Below are 8,272 nucleotides of genomic sequence, written 5' to 3'. Positions count from 1 at the left end.
TATAATCTTGTGCTACAATCGTACCGATGGCATGTCCAATTTCCATCCTAGATTGTGAACAAAAAACTTTTTGCTTATAAGAATCGATGATTTAATCCTCTGTGTATAAGCTAAAACTCTACACACTAATCATCTACTATATAAGTAAACAGACATCATAAACGAATATATGATCTATTAAAATTGAGAAAATATTTATTCTATAATAAATATTATTTCTTAACATATGGTTGATAGTATATATCCCAACAATCTCCCACTTAGACTTTTAACCATCGCAATTGTTATAATGTATTATATCTAAATGCATGGTTAATAGTATATACCCTGACAATCTCCCACTTAGATATTTAATCTTAAAAATTATTAGAATACTATGTCTAAACACATGATTAATAGTATATACCCTAACAATCTCCCACTTAGACTCTTAACTATGCATTTACAACTTTCACAAGCATACCTTTATTTCTTATCTAAAGAAATGTACCAAGTCATTTTCTCATGCAATTTTGTCTAGTAGTGCTTCGTCGTAACAAATCAATTTTGTACTAGATCTTGAGAGAGCTTCTCATGAAACCTTCCAAGACTTTACTTCTTTTCAGGATATCATAAAAGTTCTCTCAAGCATACAAAACAAATCAATTTTCGCTATGATTCTCCCACTACGACTAAGCACTACTATATTATCATACTTTCATGATCTAGAGTTAATGTTTTCTTCAAAATCTTTCGATATTGAAATATTAACAACTTTTCATGTAGTGTTCTTTAATTTGCTGACATCACTTCCACTACTTGAGGTAGTAGTTTTCTTATGTCTAGTAACGTTTCTTCCACTACTTAAATGCAATGGAACGTCATTTCTGACATACCGATTAGATGTTTTTGAGCGTCTAAATTTACAATTGACTTATTTGTTATTTCTTTGTTCAATTCCTGTAAAGCTAGTTTACTTCTAGGAACATGGTTTACTAAATGATCCTTTTCTAGAAATCAGACAGTTGTGTTAACAATTAGCTTTTCTTTAGGACACTATAATAAACATTCTTTCATTCTTTAGGATATCCAATCAACACACATTCCGTTCTTAATTCCAATTTTATTATTCTCCTACTCAGCACATGTGTTGGACAATCCTATATCTGAACATGTCACATATTAGACTTACGTCAAATCCAACTAGTTCTATAGTTGTTCAAGGTACTGATTTGAAAGAAATTGAATTCAGAATGTGATATGTAGTTATTAGAACCTATCCCAAAAGAAACAAAATAACTAATAATAAGTCAATAATTAATCTTATCATCTTCACAAGAGTCTACTTCTTTTCTTTGGAAAGAAATTGAATTCAGAATGTGATATGTAGTTATTAGAACCTATCCCAAAAGAAACAAAATAACTAATAATAAGTCAATAATTAATCTTATCATCTTCATAAGAGTCTACTTCTTTTCTCTTCTATACCAATCTATTATAGAGTGTCTGGTGCAGACAATTGAAATGCAATTATTCTATAAGATAAGTGACTCATGAGCTCTGCAGAGAGGTTTACGTCACTACAATCAGATTGCTTCATGTGTCTTAAATATTTTGAGTTTACCAAGACATTTAGACTTACAAAAACATCAAAAATATATATTAATATCATGAGTAATCTTCTTGAAAACTCAAAATACTCAAATTCACCTCTTGCCCAAATGCTCATTTATTACACAAATCAGAATAGATTAATTATAACTTATACTACCTCTTTTCCTTTTAAGAGGAAAGGTCTCTTAGTCATTTTTTTTTCTAAACAAGACTTACATGTTGGTAGTGACTTCACTTTCAATGAAACCCGTTTATGCCCATCCATTAACCAACCTTGAAATTCTATTCAGAATAAATGACTTAGACGCTAATGTACATATAAGTTTCATGCAATTTTAAAAGATATTTTCCCTTATGAGACAGATTAATATAATTTAATTCATGAGAGATAATACTAATAAAGGAGTCACACATCAATGTACCACAAGAAATGAAATATTCATCAAACTCAATGATAGGAGAGTTACAAACAAGTATATTAAATACTCATCTCTTATCTAGTTAGAAACTGAAAAATAATTCTTTCTAACATAAGATACATTTACAATGCATTCTTTGAATTAATATCTTATCTCTACCAAAAGAAAAGCTTAGGTAGTACTAAGTGGGTGCGTAAAGTCTATTGAGAATATGAGATATAATACATTAAATAGATCATAATATTTCGAATAATCTTAAATAACAAAATTCAGGGCTCATTTATACACATATATCCATGCATCTCGAATAGTCAATCGATGGGATTGGAGAACTACTCATGCAATACACACAATGACCGATTATTCACTCCATAAACTTATACAGACCTAACTCAGATGGAGAGTCTATTGTTAGTTTAAGTCAAGTGAAAATACTCTAGTTACATTGATCCAATCTTATATTACTCAGTTTAGGAGAGTTAATATAGATTATCAAAACTAGATGATTAAATACATAGTGACTTGTATCAATTTCATCCAATAGGGAGGAAGGTCTAAGCCAACACATAAAACTAATACTTCACTACTATTTAATCAAATATGACCAAAAACTCATATAACGATCCAAAAAAATTAATTTCTTACTAGGTCGTTCTTATGAATCTACCAAATTTCAGATCAATCAAAGTTATTTTATTTTTCAAATTTCAAAACTATGATCAATTTGGTTGTAAACATTATATGGTCAAAATAGAATTTAAAATTTTTCCGTTAAAAAATTCTTATCGCATGACACATATCATCATTTGTGAAATAGATACACAAATCAACAATAAAGAACAAAATTCTAAAAACTATTTACTTTATTTGAATACTATTTTCCAAAAATCAACATGTTTATGAATGCATTGAATAAAAAAATCAAAACACACCTCATAAATATCCCTACATCTTGAACAATAAATTTTGATGAAAAAAATGACTACTCATGCAACATACATATGTGGTGTCAGATATTCACTTCAACAAATTTAGTACAAAAGCTAACTCAGATGGAGAGTATATGTTAAATTTAAGCCAAATGAATATCATTATCCCTATATCCATTGATCCAATCAAATATTACTCAGATAGGGAGAGTCAATACAGATAATCAAAATTAGAGATTAAATTTTAATGACTTGTATTAATTTCATCCGATAGGGAGGAAGTCTAAGCCAACACATGAACTTAATACTTCACTAAAATTTAGTCACGAACACCATAGAGAATAATCTCTATCACCACTATATCTTAGTCGAGTAATTTTTCATAAAAAATAATTTTCAAAATACAAAGAAATATCTAAAACCATTATCTAAACGACCTCAAATTGCCAAATCACTTCATAACAATGAGTATTTTAAATTTGATCGTTTCTGATGAACCTACCGAATTTCAGATCAATCAGAGTTCAAAAATAATATTTATCTCCAAAGCTATGATCAAATTCAGATTCAAACGATTTGAGAAAAAGTAATCAGATCTACATCCTTATCATATATCAATTTATGTTAACTCATCACGTGTAATCATGTACCACATATAACATAAATAAAACCAATATAAAGGATGCCATTCATACTAAATCACATTTTAATTCCAAAGAACAACTTTAAAATCATTTTAACGACCTCAAAAAATCATAACCACATAACAATGAGTACTTCTTACTAGGCCATTATCAATGAACTTATCAAATTTCAGGTCAATTGGAGTCTATAAAAAAATTATTTTCAAAACTGTGACCAAATTCAAATTCAAATGATTTAAGCATCTTTAGGAATTAAAACAATATGACCTACATTCTTATCACATATCAATTCATATTAAATCACCACGTGTAATGATGTTCCCAATTTAACATAAACATAACTGACATAAAGAATGACCTTATCATACTCAAATCAAATTTTAATCCAACAAACTATCTAAAACCCATCGAAATGATCTTCGATGGAACCATCAAATTTCAAGTCAATCAGAGATCATCAAATTCATGACCACCTAATATGACCAAATTTGAAAAATAATCGATTTAGGCATAGTTAAAGATTAAAATAACTTGATTCAAATTTTCATTCTCTTTTAATAAATATCCCATGAGCACAAGACATACGTTGTGTCCTTCTTTTACTAAGACTCACAACACCTCCTTGTATCAAAATTGTCCTTTCATATTAATACATCTGAGAATTAAAGATGTTTCATTTTTCTCTTTTAGACCAGAGAAAACCTTTACTATCTATTCTCGTGAATTAATTAAGTGTTACTAGTATCTAAAGGTAAATCGGCTTCGAGTATACAAACCTTTACCAGTATACATTTATGCAGGACAATTTACACATAACACATTGAACATATTTTAATGACTCGAATAAATAGACCACATTAATTGATCCTATGTACTAATCATAATATTCAATTCATGTATTAAAATTTCACATATATAAAACTTTTTAAGAATTTTCACTGATTTCAAATAAACAAATCACTTTGATTTATTAATTACAAAATTCTTAAATTATTATACATGTAATAAATAGTGCTCAAATAAGTATTAAAAAGGAAAAAGAAAAACAAACAGAACACCCAAAATCCTACCACTTTTCGGCTCAAACAGAATCCATAGAAACACTTGAATTTTACTTGCTGACCAAATTGGAAGAACCGACTTTTGACAAAATCAGGATTTTAAAATTTCTGTCCATAAATTCTTATCATATAAAATTTGCTCTTGAATTTAATTATTGATTCGTGACAAGTCAATGAATTAAAAGGCAACAAGACACCATTACTGTTATAGTATCCCAAGAAAATTAGACCTTAATTTCTCATCTTAAATTCACAAAGTTGAGAATAACAATGTCCCAAAATATATCTTGCTGCCGCCGCAAGTGCAGTACCTTTTTTTTAAAAAAACTTTCACATTTATTATGATTTTTCTTGTGATGAGACTATAAATCACAAATCATAAATATGATTACCCACGTACATATCGTGTATAGATTATCTATAAAGATGCAAGCAAGGCTCTTGATGCCAATTGTTGAAAAACTATATGTACAATGGAAGCATACTAGAATCTTTCTGCTTACATAATAGATAACCAATATTGTTTATACTAGAATACATATAATATGCTAGAACACATAAACTTACAGAAATTTAACTCAAGAATTACCTCTTGTAGCGTGAGCATATACCTTCAAACGAATACACGAGTTAGACAGACCTTCAAGCAAATCTACAAGATAGACAATAGCTATGGTCTTCTACAGTGATCCTAAGTTCACATCCGAACTCTCTCAATACTTGGGTGGGCAAGTATGAATAGAAACCTTTGATCTCTTTTCTGAGTTAGGAGAATCTCTATTTATAGAGATTTCTTCCCAATCCAAAAAGGAGTAGAAAACCTCATTTTTCTGGAAAAACAGAAAAACACATGTTAGTTTTCTCTTGAATAAAACTAATGCTATTTTCCTCCTTTCCCCTTAGAAATAGGATTCTTAGTTCTAGTTAAATATGGGCACTGTAGGGGCCACATAATTAATTACTGAGACTTCCTATTATGGAAATAATTCCAAATATTAATTTGAATTATTATTACCATAATAAATTACAAATCATTCCACTAGAAATTCGTAATTGCACTCCTCTATTTATATTTCGAAATTCCCCATTAAACATTTATGTAATTCCCCATGTTAAGATTACCGATACTAATCAATAAATTAAATTACTGACGAATTTAATTTAATGACTAATTTCCTTTAGAGCACTACTTAACTTATTTCATGTGTCGGATTCATAAATCCACTTGCAAGGTTTGACACTATGAAAACTTATAAGTTTCTCAAAAAGGCATATCAATCAATCTCTATAACGAGACATGAATTCCATCAACTAAGTCAGTTATGAAGGGTGATTAGGCGTTATGCGGAAGCTTACAATTTGCAAATCATATAGTTGATAAATCAGATAACAAAAACTTATACTAAAAATCAAAATATTATTATATCAAAACTAATATAAAGAAAAACATTGAAACTTTAGAGAGAATAAATCTCCCCATAAACAAGACTCTTAAACGACTACATTGTGGATGTTATTGTTATTGTGTTAGAAGAAACAAACTTATATTTATAGAGTCCTAAAACTTTTCCTACTATAAAAGAACTAGCTACTCCAAAACCTCTTCCTAAAAGGAAAGAATAAACCAAATATGAAAGAATATTATATTTTCCTTTCAAGAAAAGTAAAAATATTTATGGTAATGTTTTGTCTTTTCTTTAAGGAAAAATAAATCTTAAAATTATGGTAACACTACTAAAAAAACAGTGAATACCGACCTACAAATACCGACCTCCGGAGGTCGGTATTCCTTGAAATACCGACCTAAAACCGACAATCCCAACTTAGGTCGGAAAAAGCTTGGTCGCTATTCAATACCGACCTCTGGAGGTCGGTATTTTACTAACCTCTCGAGGTCAGTTTTTATTTTATGTCGAAAAATTCATATATTATTAATTCCGACTTCCTGAAGTCAGAATTGGAATACCGACATCCGGAGGCTCGATAAATGAAAGATAAATGAAAGATAAAACATAATTAAATCATACTTGTATCCTAATGGCTCGATGACGAGTCTCCGAAAATTGTCTCTATCGCCTGGCTGAGGACCATGTGCATTTGAGTGTTGGGTGGTGGGAGTATTAGGCTCTGAGCCATTGGATTCAAGATGAAGATTGGAAAGTCCAATTGATCCACTAATAGTATTCAAAGTATTGCACTGACTAGCACTAGATGATGGTATGGTAGACCCACGACCAAGATGTGAATAGCCCTGCAAAGTTTGGTACCCCCGAACTAGGTACCACAGTGGGTGTAGATATAGTATAACCAGATTGTGGAGCCACATGAGTAGAGGCATTATGTGACTGGTGTGCCGAGTGAGTAGTTGAAACTGAGGCTCCTTTTGAAATATTAACTCGAGAGGGCTCATCAGATATCACGACCCCAGTGGGCCTTCTCATAGCATTGGCCTTAAATTTCTTTTTTGGATTAGCGTAATTTTTTTTATTTACCCTTGTCTTTATCTACCATCTATATCAATTAAATATAAAGATTTAAACAAAGTAGTACAAAATAATGTCACAATGTCGAACAAATATATCAAACAAAGTTATCATAACATAAGGCTTAATCCAAATAGTCTTTCACATTGTCAAACAAAAGTTAAAATTACTAAAATATAAAGTATACTCAAATATTAATAGCTAAAAATCCACTAACTAAACATACAAATTGTTATTCATCCTCTTCAGAAGTTTCTTCATCATCTATCCATTCACATGCATCATCTTCGGAAGTTTCCTCCTCATCTATCCATTCATCCTCATCGAAAGTTTCTCCTCATCCTCCTCCATATTTGTTGGCATATCTAACTCTTCTCTATTAACTTCTTCTAAAATGTGATCAGGATGCTCCAAATTCATTTCTAACTCAGCATCCACTACTTGATAAACACTTGATATTTCATTTTCATATGCAACATCCAATTCATTCTCAACTTCCACTCGCCCCATCGGTTTTGTTTTGATTACAACCCACCAATCAGACTTATCCCTACGCAACGGATAAGGAGCATACTACACTTGCTTAGCATTCTGTGTAATAATAAAAGGATCACAAGCCTCATACTTCCTAGTGTGCTTGACTTCAATGATATTATGCTGCTTAAGCTCCCTCGTACCTCTTGAAGTTGGATCAAACCACTTGCATTGGAAAAGTACTATTCTTTTGATTGGCCAACCCGAATACTCCAACTCTACAATCTCCTGTAGGACGCCAAAATAATCAACATTCTCATTTTGATTTCCATCATCACCTTTAACCCAAACACCACTATTATTAGTTTTCTTATTCTTTGAGTATTTCTCTGTGGCAAATTTAAAACCATTTACGTTATATTGGGACATTGTGTGAACTGTAATCGGTCCCCAAGAAATATCCTTGAAAAATTGATCAAATGTCCCGGCATTTTCTGAATTGTAGACCTATATATGGTTAGTAAATTAAAAGCAATGTTAGTAGAAGGAAGAGTACACTAATCTCTTAGTAGGTGTATATATTACAACACTTACCCAATTAGTATACCACGTTATAAATGATGGAAACACTTGATCATCACCATATTGGCTCACAAAATAACTGTAGAA

The sequence above is a fragment of the Solanum tuberosum genome, unplaced genomic scaffold, assembly GCF_000226075.1.
Source record: "Solanum tuberosum cultivar DM 1-3 516 R44 unplaced genomic scaffold, SolTub_3.0 scf00288, whole genome shotgun sequence".
Lineage (NCBI taxonomy): Eukaryota > Viridiplantae > Streptophyta > Magnoliopsida > Solanales > Solanaceae > Solanum > Solanum tuberosum.
Note: the sequence above shows the minus strand (reverse complement) of the source record.